The sequence below is a fragment of the Arachis hypogaea genome, chromosome 14 (assembly GCF_003086295.3).
Source record: "Arachis hypogaea cultivar Tifrunner chromosome 14, arahy.Tifrunner.gnm2.J5K5, whole genome shotgun sequence".
Classification (NCBI taxonomy): Eukaryota; Viridiplantae; Streptophyta; class Magnoliopsida; order Fabales; family Fabaceae; genus Arachis; species Arachis hypogaea.
The window spans coordinates 43,473,673-43,492,305 of NC_092049.1; the positions used below are offsets into that span (position 1 = coordinate 43,473,673).

At 36.4% G+C, this 18,633-nt stretch overlaps 1 non-coding gene across 1 annotated transcript; it reads left to right on the forward strand.

The window, feature by feature from the left end:
* Window positions 1-1,958: 1,958 nt before the first annotated feature.
* On the forward strand, window positions 1,959-2,066 carry LOC112746505 (small nucleolar RNA R71). The gene has a single exon (XR_003174386.1). It is a non-coding gene; the product is annotated as a small nucleolar RNA R71 (small nucleolar RNA).
* The last annotated feature ends 16,567 nt before the right edge of the window (window positions 2,067-18,633 follow it).

Consider the following 18,633-nt stretch of genomic DNA (forward strand, 5'->3'; position numbering starts at 1 on the left):
TCTTCTCCAGGGTGCATTTCTGGCGTTCAAACGCCCAGATGCTGCCCCTTTCTGGCGTTCAGCACCAGAACCATGCTCTGTTCTGGCGTTGAACGCCTAAAACATGCTTCTTATTGGCGTTTAAACGCCAGTAAGGTCTTCCTCCAGGGTGTGATTTTTCTTCTGCTATTTTTGATTCCGTTTTCAATTTTTATATTTATTTTGTGATTCCACATGATCATGAACCTAATAAAACATGTAAAATAATGAAAATTAGATAAATAAACATTAGGTTGCCTCCCAACAAGTGCTTCTTTAATGTCAATAGCTTGACAGTGGGCTCTCATGGAGTCTCACATATGTGCAGAGCTTTGTTGAGACCTCCCAACACCAAACTTAGAGTTTGACTGTGGGGGCTTTGTTTGACTCTGCTTTGAGAGAAGCTTTTTATGCTTCCTCTCCATGGATGCAGAGAGAGATCCTTGAGTTGTAAACACAAGGTTGTCCTCATTTATTTGAAGGATCAATTCTCCTCTGTCCACATCAATCACAGCTCTTGTTGTGGCTAGGAAAGGTCTTCCTAGGATGATAGATTCATCCTCATCCTTCCCAGTATCTAGGACTATGAAATCAGTAGGGATGTAAAGGCCTTCAACCTTTACTAATACGTCCTCTACTTGTCCATAAGCCTATTTTCTTGAATTGTCTGCCATCTCTAATGAGATTTTAGCAGCTTGTACCCCATAGATTCCCAGTTTCTCTATTACAGAGAGGGACATGAGGTTTATCCCTGAACCAAGGTCACACAGAGCCTTTTCAAAGATCCTGTTGCCTATGGTACAAGGTATTACGAACTTTCCAGGATCCTGTTTCTTCTGAGGCAATCTCAGTTGATCCAGATCACTTAGTTCATTGGTGAACAAGGGAGGTTCATCTTCCCAAGTCTCAATACCAAATAATTTGGCATTCAGCTTCATGATTGCACCAAGAAACTTGGCAGCTTGCTCTTCAGTAACATCCTCATTCTCTTCAGAAGAGGAATACTCATCAGAGCTCATGAATGGCATAAGGAGGTTTAATGGAATCTCTATGGTCTCTAGTTGAGCCTCAGATTCCTTTGGTTCCTCAGAGGGAAGCTCCTTATTGATCACTGGGTGTTCCAGGAGGTCTTCCTCCTTGGGATTCACGTCCTCTCCTTCCCTTATAGGTTCGGCCATGGTGATCAATTCAATGGCCTTGCACTCTCCTTTTGGATTTTCTTCTATATTGCTTGGGAGAGTACTAGGAGGGATTTCAGTGACCCTTTTACTCAGCTGGCCCACTTGGGATTCCAAATTTCTAATGGAGGACCTTGTTTCATTTATGAAACTTACAGTGGCCTTAGATAGATCAGAGACTAAGTTTGCTAATTTAGAGGTATTTTGTTCAGAGTTCTCTGTCTGTTGCTGAGTGGATGATGGAAAAGGCTTGCTATTGCTAAACCTGTATCTTCCACCATTATTAAAGCCTTGTTAAGGCTTTTGTTGATCCTTCCACGAGAGATTTGGATGATTTCTCCATGATGGATTGTAGGTGTTTCCATAAGGTTCACCTAAGTAATTCACCTCTGCTATTGCAGGGTTCTCAGGATCATAAGCTTTTTCTTCGGAAGACGCCTCTTGAGTACTATTGGATGCAGCTTGCATTCCATTCAGACTTTGAGAAATCATATTGACTTGCTGAGTCAATATTTTATTCTGAGCCAATATGGCATTCAGAGTATCAATTTCAAGAACTCCCTTCTTCATAGGCGTCCCATTACTCACAGGATTCCTCTCAGAAGTGTACATGAACTGGTTATTAGTAACCATGTCAATGAGTTCTTGAGCTTCTGCAGGCGTTTTCTTTAGGTGAATGGATCCACCTGCAGGGGTATCCAATGACATTTTAGCTAATTCAGACAGACCATCATAGAATATATCCAGGATGGTCCATTCTGAAAGCATGTCAGAAGGACACTTTTTGGTCAGTTCTTTGTATCTCTCCCAAGCTTCATAGATGGATTCACCTTCTTTCTGTCTGAAGGTTTGAACATCCACTCTAAGCTTGCTTAGCTTTTGAGGAGGAAAGAACTTGGATAAGAAAGCCTTGACCAGCTTATCCCAAGAGTTCAGGCTATCCTTAGGTTGAGAGTCCAACCATACTCTAGCTCTGTCTCTTACAGCAAAAGGGAAAAGCATGAGCCTGTAGACTTCAGGATCTACTCCATTAGTCTTAACAGTATCACATATCTGCAAGAATTTAGTTAAGAACTGAAAAGGATCTTCAGATGGAAGTCCATGAAACTTGCAGTTCTGCTGCATCAGAGAAACTAGCTGAGGTTTCAGCTCAAAATTGTTTGCTCCAATAGCAGGAATGGAGATGCTTCTTCCATGTAAATTGGAATTTGGTGCAGTAAAGTCACCAAGCATCCTCCTTGCATTATTATTGTTGGGTTCGGTTGCCATCTCCTTTACTTGTTTGAAATTTTCAATAAGGTTGTCTCTGGATTGTTGTAATTTAGCTTCTCTTAGTTTCCTCTTTAGAGTCCTTTCAGGTTCTGGATCAGCTTCAACAAGAATACCTTTTTCCTTGTTCTTGCTCATAAGAAAGAGAAGAGAACAAGAAAAGAAGAGGAATCCTCTATGTCACAGTAAAGAGGTTCCTTATTGTTAGTAGAAGAAGAAAAGGAATAGGGGTTAAGAAGAATGAAGAATCCAAACACAAAGGTAAGGATAGGAGCAGTGATGTGAGATGAAGAGAAGTGTTAGTAGATGAATAGATAATTAGAAGGAGATGAGGGAGAAGGATTTTCGAAAATAGTTTTTTTGAAAAAGGGTTAGTGATTTTCGAAAATAGTTTTTGAAAAAGGTTGGTAGTTTTCGAAAATTAAAATCAAAAATTAAAATAATTAGTTAATTAAAAAGAAATTTTGAAAAAGAAGGGAGATATTTCCGAAAATTAGAGAGAGAGAGTTAGTTAGGTGGTTTTGAAAAAGATAAGAGACAAACAAAAAGTTAGTTAGTTAGTTGAAACAAATTTTGAAAAGATAAGAAGTTAGGAAGTTAGAAAAGATATTTTGAAATCAAATTTTTGAAAAAGATAAGATAAGAAGATATTTTTAAAAAGATATGATTGAAATTAGTTTTTGAAAAAGATTTGATTTTTAAAATCACAATTAATGACTTGATTCACAGGAAATCACAAGATATGATTCTAGAACTTAAAAGTTTGAATCTTTCTTAACAAGCAAGTAACAAACTTGAAATTTTTGAATCAAAACATTAATTGATGATGTTATTTTCGAAAATTATGATATAAAATTAAGAAAAAGATTTTTGAAAACTATTTTTAAAATTTTCGAAAATAACTAAGAAAAATGGAAAAGATTTGATTTTTGAAAAAGATTTTGAAAAAAGATAAGATTTTTAAATTGAAAATTTGATTTGACTCATAAAAACAACTGGATTTTAAAAATTTTTGAAAAAGTCAAATCTAATTTTCGAAATTTTGAGAGAGAAAAAGGGAAAGATATATATATATATATATTTGATTTTTTATGATGAGAGAGAAAAACAACAAAAAATGATGCAATGCATGAAAATTTTGGATCAAAACAATGAATGCATGCAAGAATGCTATGAGTGTCAAGATGAACACCAAGAACACTTTGAAGATCATGATGAACATCAAGAACATATTTTTGAAAAATTTTTAACGCAAAGAAAACATGCAAGACACCAAACTTAGAAATCTTTAATGCTTAGGCACTAAGAATTCAAGAATGCATATGAAAAACACTTTACAACACAAAACAAGAAAACATCAAGATCAAACAAGAAGACTTACCAAGAACAACTTGAAGATCATGAAGAACACTATGAATGCATGAATTTTTTCGAAAATTTTATGCAAACTTTAAAACATGCAGTTGACACCAAACTTAAAATCTGACTCAAGACTCAACCAAGAAACACAAAATATTTTTGAATTTTTTTTTATTTTATGATTTTTTTTGTATTTTCTTTTAATTTTTTCGAAAATCATTTTGAAAAAGAAAAATAAGGATTCCAAAATTTTTAATATGAATTCCAGGAATCTTATGCTCTTTAGTCTAAAGCTCCAATCAAAGGGTCAGGCATGGCTTAATAGCCAGCCAAGCTTTAGTAAAAATATGAGTGTAATTCATTCAATTTTAAGCCAAAACCTCAGTCCAAAAGAATTTAGACATGGCATTACAGCCAGCCAGGCTTTAGCATGCTTCATGAAACACTAGAATTCATTCTTAAAAATTCTGAAGAAAAATATATTTTTGAAAATATTTTTATTTTTTTCGAAAACAAAAGAAAAATTTTTGAAAGATTTTTGAAAACTTTTTGAAAACAAAATAAGAAGAAAATTACCTAATCTGAGCAACAGGATGAACCGTTAGTTGTCCAAACTCGAACAATCCCCGGCAACGGCGCCAAAAACTTGGTGCACAAAATTGTGATCTCTGGTAATGGCTCCAAAAACTTGGTGCTCTAATCTCAATTTATAATTTGTCACAACTTCGATACAACTAACCAGAAATTGCACTGGGTCGTCCAAGTAATAAACCTTACGTGAGTAAGGGTCGATCCCACGGAGATTGTTGGTATGAAGCAAGCTATGGTCACCTTGTAAATCTCAGTCAGGCGGATAGAAAACAGTTATGGAGTTTTCGAAATTAAGTAATAAAATAAGGATAGAAACACTTATGTAATTCATTGGTGAGAGTTTCAGATAAGCGTATAGAGATGCTTTCGTTCCTCTGAACCTCTGCTTTCCTGCTATCTTCATCCAATCAGTCTTACTCCTTTATATGGCTGGCTTTATGTAAGGGCATCACCCTTGTCAATGGCTACATCCCATCCTCTTGTGAAAATGGTCCAAATGCTCTGTCACAGCACGGCTAATCATCTGAGGTTCTCGATCATGCTGGAATAGGATTCACCCTCCTTTTGCGTCTGTCACTACGCCCAGCAATCGCGAGTTTGAAGTTCGTCACAGTCATTCAATCCCAGAATCCTACTCAGAATACCACAGACAAGGTTTAAACTTTCCGGATTCTCATGAATGCCGCCATCAATCTAGCTTACACCACGAAGATTCTGATTAAGAGATCCAAGAGATACTCATTCAATCTAAGGTAGAACGGAAGTGGTTGTCAGGCACGCATTCATAGGGAATGATGATGATTGTCACATTCATCACATTTAGATTGAAGTGCGAATGAATATCTTAGAAGCGGAATAAGTTGAATTGACTAGAAAACAGTAGTACTTTGCATTAATCTTTGAGGAATAGCAGAACTCCACACCTTAATCTATGGAGTGCAGAAACTCTACCATTTGAAAATACATAAGTGATAATGGTTCAGGCATGGCCGAATGGCCAGCCTCCAAAACATGATCAATATGATCCAAAGATGGTTCAAAAGATCATAAGATGTCTAATACAATAGTAAAAAGTCCTATTTATAATAAACTAGCTACTAGGGTTTACAGAAGTAAGTAGTTGATGCATAAATCCACTTTCGGGGCCCACTTGGTGTGTGCTTGGGCTCAGCTTGAATGTTACATGTGCAGGGGCTTTTTCTGGAGTTGAATGCTAGCTTTTGTGCCATTTTGGGCGTTGAACTCCACTTTGCAACTTGTTTCTGGCGCTGGACGCCAGAATTGGGCAGAGAGCTGGCGTTGAACACCAGTTTGTGTCATCTAAACTTGGGCAAAGTATGGACTATTATATATTTCTGGAAAGCCCTGGATGTCTACTTTTTAACGCAGTTGGAAGCGCGCCATTTTGAGTTCTGTAGCTCCAGAAAATTTACTTTGAGTGCAGGGAGGTCAGAATCCAACAGCATCAGCAGTCCTTCTTCAACCTCTGAATCTGATTTTTGCTCAAGTCCCTCAATTTCAGCCAGAAAATACCTGAAATCACAGAAAAACACACAAACTCATAGTAAAGTCCAGAAATGTGAATTTAACATAAAAACTAATGAAAACATCCTTAAAAGTAACTAGATTCTACTAAAAACATACTAAAAACAATGCCAAAAAGCGTATAAATTATCCGCTCATCAGTATTCAATGAGAAGATGGGTGCAAGAACAAGGTTTGGGATCCCAGAATTCATTTCAACAATCAAAACTTTTGGGGCCTTGTCATCTACCTAAGCTTACTTGAAGGCCATGTGCGCATAATTTGGGATCCCGGTGGACATTGGAGATGCAAAAAATAGTGGGGATTCAAGGATGAATTCAAGCATAAACCACCCTAGCAAGGACCTCCACCAAATGTCTAACTTAAGGACTTAAACTAAAAGTGCTAGGTGGGAGACACCCCACCATGGTAAACTCTTTTCATTTTCTCTTTTGTAAATATTGGTAGAATAGATTTGATTTCATATTTTGTTTAGTTTGTTGAGTATATTTGGTAGTATAATATGTTAAATAAGGTTTTAGGGTGTTTTGGTAGCTGTTTGGAGGTTTAGAATGCTTGGATTGGTGAAAAAACATAGAAAAATTTTGAAAAACAGACAAGGGCATTAAGTTGATGCTTACTCCAATATCACATAATGCTTTCTCAAAGGTTGTGCTCCCAATGGTGCATGGAATTTGGAAGCTCCCTGGATCCGGCATCTTCATTGACAAGTTATTCTGAATGATGGCACTGCATTCTTTAGTCAGGACCACTGTCTCATCTCCCTTTAAAGGCTTCTTCTTTGACAACAACTCTTTCATGAATTTGACATAGAAAGGCATTTGCTCCAAAACCTTAGCAAAAGGAATATTGATTTGCAACTTTCTGAAGACTTCCAAGAACTTTGAAAACTGCTTGTCCTTGGTCTCCTTCTGAAGTCTCTGAGGATATGGCATTTTAGGTTTGTACTCAGGAGCTTTTGGTAGTGTAGGATAAGTATCAAGAGAGTCTGGGAATGGGTTGTCTGCACGCTTTGGAGGGACGTGCTCTACTTCTTCCTTCTTCTCATCTGAAGCTTCTTTTTCAACTAACTCTTCATTGACCTTGGTCTCAGAGCCAGCTACTTTACCACTTCTCAATTGAATAACCTTGCAATCTTTTTTTTCAACTGGCTCCTTATTAACTTGTGCTTCTGTACTTGCCACTTGTCCACTTATCAAGGTGATAGCCTTGCATTCCTCTCTTGGATTTGGAATTGTGTTACTAGGAAGGCTATTAGTGGTCCTCTGATCAATTTCATTAATTTTTGTGGCTAGTTGATCCATCAGAATCTCCAAGTTCTTGATGGATGCTCTGGTTTCCTGTCTGAAACTTGCCAATATTGCTTCCAAGTCATTGTTCTGTTGGGGCTGAGAAGTTGCTTGCTGAGATGACTGAAACTGGTGGTTATTAAAATTTTTTTTGTTGAAAACCACCTTGAGAATTATTATTAAAATTCTGTGGCCTCTAAGGTTATTCTATCCACCCAAAATTTGGGTGACTTCTCCACCCCTGATTGTAGGTTTGAGAATAGGGATCATTATTGGGGTTTCTAGGAGCACTCCCCATGTAATTGACCTGTTCAGAAGAGGATTGAGCATAACCATAATTATCATTTTGCACAAAATTACCTGTCATGTCATAAGAGACCTCTTGAGGTAGATTTTGGGTGTTGATAGCTGAGAGTTGTGATGACAAATCATCTTAGCCTAGTTTCACTAGCCTTTTTCTTTTGTTTTCAATTGATTTATGCACTTTCTTGAGCCATAAGCAAGTCAATTGGGTAGATTTTCATGCTTCCTTTGATTTAATCAACCATAGATGAATTAATGCAATTTCATGAGGTTTTATGCTATAATTGTCACATATTATGAAAGAATGAATATCTCATGATTTTGAGCATAGCTTTGATGTGTTTGGTTTATTAATGATAGGTGAAGAAAGCTTGGAGAAAGGTTGAAGCAAGAAGGAATGGCTAGGAGGAAGAGAGGACAAAAAGTTTGAGCAAAAGTTTGCCTCAAACTTTAGCTCAAACTTTTGGAATAAGTGAAAACGAACCAGGGAGCAAAAAGCTTGATCAAAAGTTTGCCTCAAACTTTTGTGCAAACTTTTAGGCAAAAAGCTTGAGCAAAAGTTTGCCTCAAACTTTTTGGCAAACTTTTGGCATCACAAATCAACACCCTGGAGAGCAAAAGTTTGCACCAACGTTTGCCTCAAACTTTTTGGCAAACGTTGGCGCCATGAGTGTGCAAGGGTAGGCCAACGTTTGAGCAAAAGTTTGACCCCAAACTTTAGCTCAAACGTTGGTAGCAGCAAAATGGGGGTGGCTGATGTGAAAAGTTTGAGTAAAAGTTTGCCTCAAACTTTTACTCAAACTTTTACTCAAGCTTTCATGATTCCAAACCCGGTTCACTTCGGTTCTTCTCCAAACTCCAACAGCAATCAACCAAGGCCTCTATCAACCCAATTCCATCAAGATCAAAGGCCCAATTGAAGGCTTGAAGACCATTTGAAGAAAGTGTATAAATAGCATAGAATTTAAGTTTTCGGGGAGCTTTCCTTTTAGTTTTCATAGAGAGTTTTCGGAGAGCTTTTGGTGTGGAGTGAATTTTAATTTCTAAGTCTCGGGGAAGGAGAATTGAATTCCCTTCCTCTTAGTTTTCTTTGTTTCAATTTCAATTACAATTGTCTTGGATCTTGGGTTGGAGAATTGAAGGAATTCTGTTTCAATCTCATCCTGAGACCTCTCTGTTTCTTTACTGCACAATTGAATTTAAATTTCTGTTAATTGCTTCTTCATCTACTTTCTCTACAATTTACATTTCCTTTGCAATTGTTCTTGTTGGATCTAGGAAGGCATTGAGATCTAGACTTGGTTATCTAGTCTCTTGGGTCCTGAGATCTGAATTATCATTTTACATTCTCTGTTTACTGCTTTCAAGCTCATTTACATTTCTGTTTCAAGATCCACTTCAATCCAATTCATCTTCCACTCTTATGTTTGTTGAATTTTACTTTGCCTTGTTTAATTTCTGCAAATCCAATTCCCAATTCCCTTTACAATTCAAGCCATTTACATTTCTTGCACTTTAAGATTCTGCAATTTACATTTCTTGCATTCTAAGTTTCTGCCATTTAATTTCTTGTTCTTTAAGATTCAGCACTTTAAATTTTAGTTCTCTTTAATTTCATGCAATTTACCCATTCCCTTTACTTTCTATGCAATTTAAATTCTGCAAATCACAAATCTCTCAACCAAATCTTGATTCGCTTGACTAAATCAACCACTAAACTAAAATTGCTCAATCCTTCAATCCCTGTGGGATCGACCTCACTCCCGTGAGTTATTATTACTTGATGTGACCCGGTGCACTTGCCGGTGAGTTTTGTGTCGGATCGTTTTCCGCACATCAAGTTTTTGGCACCGTTGCCGGGGATTGATTAGATTGACAATGATTAAGTGAGGTGGTAGTTTAGATCAAGCACTTTTTCTTTAATTTTGACTAACCCACTAACTGTTCGAGACTTTGTCTCTACTAACTCTAACTGCACTCAAGTTACAGAGTGCTCTGTTTTAGTTTCTGGTTCTATTTGTGTTTCTGATTTTGTGATAGGAGGAAAGAGCGATGAATCCACACCTTTTGATCCTGAAATATTTTGGAGGTTGAGGAAAGAGGCAAGAGATAGAGGGGAGAAATGCTGGGATTCAAAAAAATCCCCACTGAGAGTTTCTCACCAGGGGATAAAGTGATATTAAACACCCAACCAATGAGAGTGCCTCCACAATTATCTGAGTACTATACTGTGAACCGGATCCTTCCACATGAACACCTAGAGATCATCAAAGAGAATACTGGAAGGAAGTTCACAATAAGAAGAGAAAAACTGAGGCACTATGATTTTCAGCCTCCATGATCAAAGAATGAAGAATGTCAAGCTAGTGACAATAAAGAAGCGCTTTGTTGGGAGGCAACCCAACCTGAGGTAGTTTTCTTTTCATAGCTATTTTAATAAAAAGGTTAATTAGTTTTATCTATATTGCAAGAAGCTAAGTTTGGTGTTGCACACCAAAACAATATAAGGGAGAATGAAGGATTCTAAGTTTGGTGTTCCACCAAAATCTCATTTAAAACATATTCTCACCTTCTGCATAATGCTAGCTTCAAGCAGCTAGATAAACTAGTTAACTATTTTGCTATTCTTTAGTTTTCAGTTTTGTCACTTTTGAAAAAGAAAAAGAGTTTTACACATGGTTAATCTGATGCACAAGAACCATTGGCAAGGTACTAAGTTTGGTGTTCCCACACCAAAGTAAGTACAAAGGCCCACAAATAAATCATGCATGCTAACCATTGTTTCTAAGTGCTTGGGGAACAAGCAACTTTCGATATCACTGCAGAGCATCATACAAGCTTTTGGAAAAATTAAGCATCATCAATCAAGGAGATAAAAGAGGAATATGAAGACCAGTAATGATGATGATGAGAAGGAGGAAAGCAAGTAAACTCCAAAAGGTTGTATTGTTAAGTGATTATTTTACATCAGATATTGCTGTGATTGAAAGTGATATTGTACCCCTGTCTGTCTGCATAGTATAGTTTTTCTGTAATTCAATAAGCAAGATGCTTGATCATTTACAACACTATATACTCTCCAAAACTTGTTTGCACTCAATATTTCAAAAAAATGCATCACATGAAAGTTCTTTGAAAAGAAGGATTGAGGAATCAAACAATTTTGAGGCAAGCAAAAGATTAGGAGAAGTGGTGGTTCTAGTTGTATGATTATGTATTGAGGTTGCATGCTTGTGAAAACTTGCATGGGAGCTCATAGGCAGGACATGAAGTTCAAAGAAGTATTGTGGAGATTCTCAAAAATCTATTGATCCAAGAAGCAGCAAACAAAACAAAAGAAAATAAAGAAAATACAAAAGCAAAAAGAACATGGCCCAAGGCTCTGAGCATAAATTACTCGGCAGAAAAAGAAAGAAGAAACAAAACTCAAAGAGTTGTTAGCCTAGTAAATGCTTGTGGTTGAGTTGTGTCAAAGAAAGAGGCTTGAGCAAGTAAATCCTTAGGGGTGCTTTAACACCTAATACCTTAAAACCAACTGGTTTAGGAGTATTGATTGAAAGCTTATCTAAAGAGCCGCTTTGAGACATGACACTTAGAGTCGAGGCCAAAGCACAGAAACTATAAGCTGCTTCAAGGTGACTACATATAAAGAGATCTCCATGATACCATTTGGATGAAAATCCTAAGACCTAAGACTCCCAATATGTGAGGACTAGTAAGCACTGAAGCCCTTGTATGAGCATATAATTTAGAGTTCACCCCACTGTTACTTGATCACTTCACTCACAGGACTTGACAAGTTGTTCTTCAATCCGTCTTAATTGAAAGAACCTCTGAGCATAATTAGTTTCCTTGCTTGGGGACAAGCAAGCTTTAAGTTTGGTGTTGTGATGACAAGTCATCTTAGCCTAGTTTCACTAGCCTTTTTCTTTTGTTTTCAATTGATTTATGCACTTCTTGAGCCATAAGCAAGCCAATTGGGTAGATTTTCATGCTTCCTTTGATTTAATCAATCATAGATGAATTAATGCAATTTCATGAGGTTTTATGCTATAATTGTCACATATTATGAAAGAATGAATATCTCATGATTTTGAGCATAGCTTTGATGTGTTTGGTTTATTAATGATAGGTGAAGAAAGCTTGGAGAAAGGTTGAAGCAAAAAGGAATGGCTAGGAGGAAGAGAGGACAAAAAGTTTGAGCAAAAGTTTGCCTCAAACTTTAGCTCAAACTTTTGGAATAAGTGAAAACGAACCAGGGAGCAAAAAGCTTGATCAAAAGTTTGCCTCAAACTTTTGTGCAAACTTTTAGGCAAAAAGCTTGAGCAAAAGTTTGCCTCAAACTTTTTGGCAAACTTTTGGCATCACAAATCAACACCCTGGAGAGCAAAAGTTTGCGCCAACGTTTGCCTCAAACTTTTTGGCAAACGTTGGCGCCATAAGTGTGCAAGGGGAGGCCAACGTTTGAGCAAAAGTTTGACCCCAAACTTTAGCTCAAACGTTGGTAGCAGCAAAATGGGGTGGCTGATGTGAAAAGTTTGAGTAAAAGTTTGCCTCAAACTTTTACTCAAACTTTTACTCAAGCTTTCATGATTCCAAACCCAGTTCACTTCGGTTCTTCTCCAAACTCCAACAGCAATCAACCAAGGCCTCTATCAACCCAATTCCATCAAGATCAAAGGCCCAATTGAAGGCTTGAAGACCATTTGAAGAAAGTGTATAAATAGCATAGGATTTAAGTTTTCGGGGAGCTTTCTTTTTAGTTTTCATAGAGAGTTTTCGGAGAGCTTTTGGTGTGGAGTGAATTTTAATTTCTAAGTCTCGGGGAAGGAGAATTGAATTCCCTTCCTCTTAGTTTTCTTGCTTTCAATTTCAATTACAATTGTCTTGGATATTGGGTTGGAGAATTGAAGGAATTCTGTTTCAATCTCATCCTGAGACCTCTCTGTTTCTTTACTGCACAATTGAATTTAAATTTCTGTTAATTGCTTCTTCATCTACTTTCTCTGCAATTTACATTTCCTTTGCAATTGTTCTTGTTGGATCTAGGAAGGCATTGAGATCTAGACTTGGTTATCTAGTCTCTTGGGTCCTGAGATCTGAATTATCATTTTACATTCTCTGTTTACTGCTTTCAAGCTCATTTACATTTCTGTTTCAAGATCCGCTTCAATCCAATTCATCTTCCACTCTTATGTTTGTTGAATTTTACTTTGCCTTGTTTAATTTCTGCAAATCCAATTCCCAATTCCCTTTACAATTCAAGCCATTTACATTTCTTGCACTTTAAGATTCTGCAATTTACATTTCTTGCGTTCTAAGTTTCTACCATTTAATTTCTTGTTCTTTAAGATTCAGCACTTTAAATTTTAGTTCTCTTTAATTTCATGCAATTTACCCATTCCCTTTACTTTCTATGCAATTTAAATTCTGCAAATCACAAATCTCTCAACCAAATCTTGATTCGCTTGACTAAATCAACCACTAAACTAAAATTGCTCAATCCTTCAATCCCTGTGGGATCGACCTCACTCCCGTGAGTTATTATTACTTGATGCGACCCGGTGTACTTGCCGGTGAGTTTTGTGTCGGATCGTTTTCCGTACATCAACTTGTATGCCACCCATCTGTTAAGTAAGTAGACTTATTTACTGAGACATAAGCTTATTCTGAGCAAAAAGAGCATTAAGAGCTTCTACTTCTATAACACCCTTCTTCTGAGGAGTCTCAGAGTTCATAGGATTTCTGTTAGATGAGTATAAATATTAGTTGCTAGCAACCAATTCAATCAGCTCAATAGTCTCCTCCGGTGTCTTCTTCTTGTGCAATGAACCACCTGTAAAATTATCTAAGCACATCTTGGATATTTCACCCAATCCTTCATAAAAGATATCTAGTTGGGTCCATTTGGAGAACATGTCCGAAGGGCATTGCCTAGTAAGTAGCTTGTACCTCTTCCAAGCTTCATAAGAGTTTCACCATCCTTCTGCCTGAAGGTCTGAACCTCCACCCTAAGCTTAGTCAGCTTCTTTGGTGGGAAAAATTTAGTAAGAAACTCAGTAACAACCTTGTCCCAAGTATCCAAACTCTCATTGGGTCAGGAATCTAGCCATAGCTTTGCTCCATCCCTCAGAGCAAACGGGAAGAGCATGAGTTTGTACACCTCTGTGTTCACTCCATTTGTCTTCACAGTATCACAAATATGCAGAAAGTTAGAAATAAATTGATTTGGGTCTTCGTGGGGAAGACCATGATACTGGCAGTTTTGTTGCACCAAGGTGACCAATTGTGGCTTCAACTCAAAGTTGTTCGTAGCTATAGGAGGCACCACAATACTTTTTCCATAAAAATCTATAGTAGGAGCAGAGTAAGAGCCAAGCACTCTCCTTTGTTGATCATCCTCATTCGAATTTGCCACATTGGCATCAATAGCATTATTGTGATCCATAGTGGATTCTACAGCCTTGTAGAGTCTTGCTTGTTGTAAACATCGCCTACAAGTCCGTTTAGGTTCTGGATCAAAGTCTAACAGAGGTTTTTTGTCCCTGTTCTTGCGCATAAACAAACAGAAGACAAGAAAAGATGGGATTCTCTACGTCAGAGTGCAGAGAAGTCCTTGTGAGGTAACCTGTGTAAAATAATAAAATAAAAATACTAAATAAAATAAATAAACAAATTTCGAAATTTATAACTGAAAGTAGACAGAAAATTTCAAAAATTAACAGGGAAAATAAACAAAAAAAAATTAAAATAAAATTAACTAGGTGACACCAAACTTAAATTCAGAAATTAAGGAAAAATATTAGTGCTATTTTTTTAAAAAAATATTTTTTTTGAAATATACTAAAGTAAAATTTAAATAAAATTAAAACTAAAACGCCTAATCTAAGCAATCAAATAACTAATAGTTGTTAATCACTATCAATCCCTGGCAACGACGCCAAAAACTTGGTGTAGAATTTCTAACCACAAACTAACCAGCAAGTGTAACGGGTCATACCAAGTAATACCTCAGGTGAGTGAGGGTCGATCCCACGAGGATTGAAGGACTAAAAAATAATGGTTAATTGATTTACTTTGTTAGGCAAATAGAAAATAATGTTTGGGAGTTCAAAGACATTAAACAATAGCAAGAATATTAAAGAAAGGCAAGTAAATAAGTTGGAAATAAAATATGGAGAAACAGTTAAGGCTTCAGATTTATCTATTTTCTGGATTGACTTTTCTTATTAATTTATTTTAATCATGTAAGATTTAATTCATGGTAAACTATATGTGACTAGACCCTAATTCCTTAGACCTTCCTAGTCTCCTCTAAAATTCATCAACAGCCAATTCCTTGGTCAATTAATTCCAATTAGGGGGTGAAGTTCAATTCTAGTTATATGCCACAAAAATCCTAATTACCCAAATATAATAGGATTATATATCACGTATCCTGTTAAATTCAGATAAACTAGAAATTTAGGAGAAGTTGTTTTCAAGCTGTTGTTCAAGTAAATAGTTTTTCCAAGTTATACAAGAACTCAATTAGAAAAAGGGTCATACTTCCATTCCACCCGAATTCATAAAATAAAGAACGAAAACAATTCTTGAAAAATAAATCAAAACATGAATTAAAATAGAAAAACAATAAAATCAATCCATACAATAAACAAAGCTCCTAACCTTAACAGTGGAGGTTTAGTTTCTCATGGTTTAGAGAGAAAATAAGGATTCTGATAAAAATGTATTTTAGTAGTTTGAATGGAATAATGTTGGGCTTGAATCCCCCTGTTGGAATCCCCTTTTATATCAAATCCTAATTAATTTAAAATCTATCTTCTAAAACTAAAATAATATCTTTTCCTATTTTAAAATAATATTTAAATTTAAATCAGAATTAATTATGGCAATCAGCAAGTCTTCAATTGATGGATGGGGACCACTTGATTCCTTCACTCTATAGCCTCCAATCTATGCTTTTTGGGGTAAAAACTAGGTCAAAACTTGGCCTAAATTCGCCCCCAACATTTTCTGCAGATTCTGCATGTCTGACGCGTACGCGTCGTTGGTCTTCTTCACGTGTCATGCGTACGCGTCAGGTACGCATCAGGTACGCACACGCGTTGCCATGAAAAGCTCCAAATCACGCGCACGTATCAGGCACATGCACACGTCGCTCCTTGCTGGTCAGCTCCTTGGTTTCTTCTCTTTCTCTGTAAAAACTCCATCAAATTCATCCGAATGCTACCTAAAATAAACAGAATTGCACAAGACTCAAAGTAGCATCCATAATGGCTAAAAGATAATTAATTCTTGATTAAACTCAATAATTTAAATGTAAATTCACTAGGAAAAAATAGGAAAGATGCTCACGCATCATACGCATCACTTGTCTGTTGCACCAGTCACGTGTACGCGTCGCCCATGCGTGCGCGTCGCTACCAGATTCTGAAATGCTTCATTTCTTGTGTTCCTTCCACCTTTGAATGCTTCCTTTCCATCCTCTAAGCCATTCCTGCCCTATAAACCCTGAAAACATTTAACAAACATATCACGACATTGATTAGTAATAAGAGAGGATTAAAATTAGCGAATTTAAGGCCAAAGAAGCACATTTTCAATCATAGCACAAAATTAGGAATGAAGATGTAAAACATGCGAATTCTATGCATAAATGTGAGAATAATGGATAAAATCTACTCAATTCAGTATAAAATGTACCACGAAATAGTGGTGCATGAAATCTCCCCACACTTAAACATTAGCATGTCCTCAGGCTAAGCTCAAGAGAACCAAAAGAGTGAAGAGGGGTGATAGGGATTATTAAATGCAAACTATCTATATCAATGCAGCTACATGCAAAAATGCTTCTACCTTCTTAGTTAAAAGTAAATGAATCGCCAAGAACAAATATGATCTGAATTCCACTAATTCGAATTCCAAAATAAAGTACAAATAGAGTTGCAAGAAGAAAGCTCGTGAAAGCCAGGAACAAAGAATCTAGCTTCGAACCCTCTCCGGAAGTGTATACACTCTAATCACTTAAGTGTTTAAGGTTCAATTATCTCAATTCTCTACTAATATTGCTTTCTAAGGCTTGCTCTTGTTCTTCCAATCAACAAAAATTTAATGCACAAATACACATATCAAGAGGTCTTTTAAGGGTTGTAATGGGGGTTAGGGTAAAGGTAGGATTGTATTTGGTTAAGTGGACTAAAATATGAATCCTTGATTAACCTAAACTTTCCACCTAACTTAAGACAACCCATGTAATCAGAATACAAAATCTAATTGCCCATTTACTATGTTTTCCACATATTTATGCATCCTAATTTTGAGTACAGTACATATGCATTGCTATCACCATTTACTTTGGGGCATTTTGTCCCTTTTTTTTATTTGCTCTTTTTTTTTAATTTTTTTCTTTTTATTTTTCTTTTCTTTTGTTTTTCTCAATGCATATGATTAAGGTATTGAATGCAAGAAAATGTGCTCTATTTCTTTTTTCATTTTTACCAAAAATATACAATACCTAATTTCCAAACCAAATTTCTCCAAACCCAACTTCCCCACACTTAATTCATGAACACTTCTCACTAGTCTAAGCTAACCAAGGATTCAAATGAAGGAAATTTATTGTTTTTTGCTTAGAGTTAGTCATGTGCTAAAGTAAAGAATAAATGGGATAAAATAATCTCAACATTGGTTTGCAAAGGATAATGAAAGGGTAAGGTCATATGGGTATGTGAGCTATAGTGAAACAAGGCCTCAATCACGTAAATGTATGTGAACAAACGCATTTTCTGCCAGTAAATAATTTTATAAAAATAATCACGTTGCAAGTATAGCTTCTAAACCAACAAAGAATCCTTTCGTACAAAAGTTTTGGTTGTCACTTAAGCAAACCCAATAAAATTTATAACCGAAGTATTTAAACCTCGGGTCGTCTCTCAAGGAATTACAGGGAGGTGTGATTTATTATTGGTTATGGAAGATTATCTTTTTGGGGTTTTTGAATAGTGAATAGAAAAAATAAACTGGCAAGAAAGTAAATTAATTATCATGAAAACCATTCCAAGGTATAAGAACTGGTAATCCCATCCTAGTTATCCTTATCAGGTGTGATGCGAATTGTTTATTGCTTCCACTTAGTTAACCCTTACTAAATAAAGGAAAGTCAGGTGGACTAATCAATTTGATTCCTCAAGTCCTAGTAAACTCCTGTTGAAAGACTAGCTTTAGAGGGATCCAAATCAATCAGGAAATTCCAATTTTCAATCAACAGCTGAGTTTGATAACTCAAGTGTTACTGACTACTCAACCAAAGCAAAGGGGGAAAAATATAAATTATTATATCATAAATAGAAGAAAGCAATCATAAATCTGAAATACCTCGAATTATATTAAATAGAAAATCAAATTAAACATAGGAATCCATAAACCAAGTAGCAACATAAGTAATCAATAAGGGAAAATAGATAAAGTAGAATACTAAGACAATTAAAAGTAGAAAAGAAACTAAATTAAGGAACATTGAACCTGGAATTGAGAAGGAATGAACCATAAACTAAGAGAAATCCTAAATTATAAAACCTGAGAGGAGAAAGCCTCTCTCTCTAAAAAACTATATCTGAAACCTAAAATTCTCCCTATGGAATAAATGATTGATTGATCATTTGATTCCTTCATTCTCCAGCCTCTATTATGTATTTCTGGGCTTGGATTTGGGCCGAAAAAGGGCCTAGAAATCGCTGGGGGCGACTTCTGCAACTTTCTGCACGTGGCGTCTATGACGCATACGTGTAGGCCACACGTGCGCGTCATTTGGAAGTTTCCTTGTCACGCGTACATGTTTCTCGTGCTTTGTGCTAGGCACGCGTCCGCGTCGTCCATGCGTGCGTGTCGCTGCCATTTTCTTTAAAACTCTATTTTGTGCATTCCTTCCTTTTTGCATGTTTCCCTTCTGTCCTCTAAGCCATTCCTGCCCTATGAAGCCTGAAAATACTTAACACACAGATCACGGCATCGAATGGTAATAAAGGATAATTAAAATTAACATTTTCAAGGCATAGGAAACATGTTTTCATACATATCAC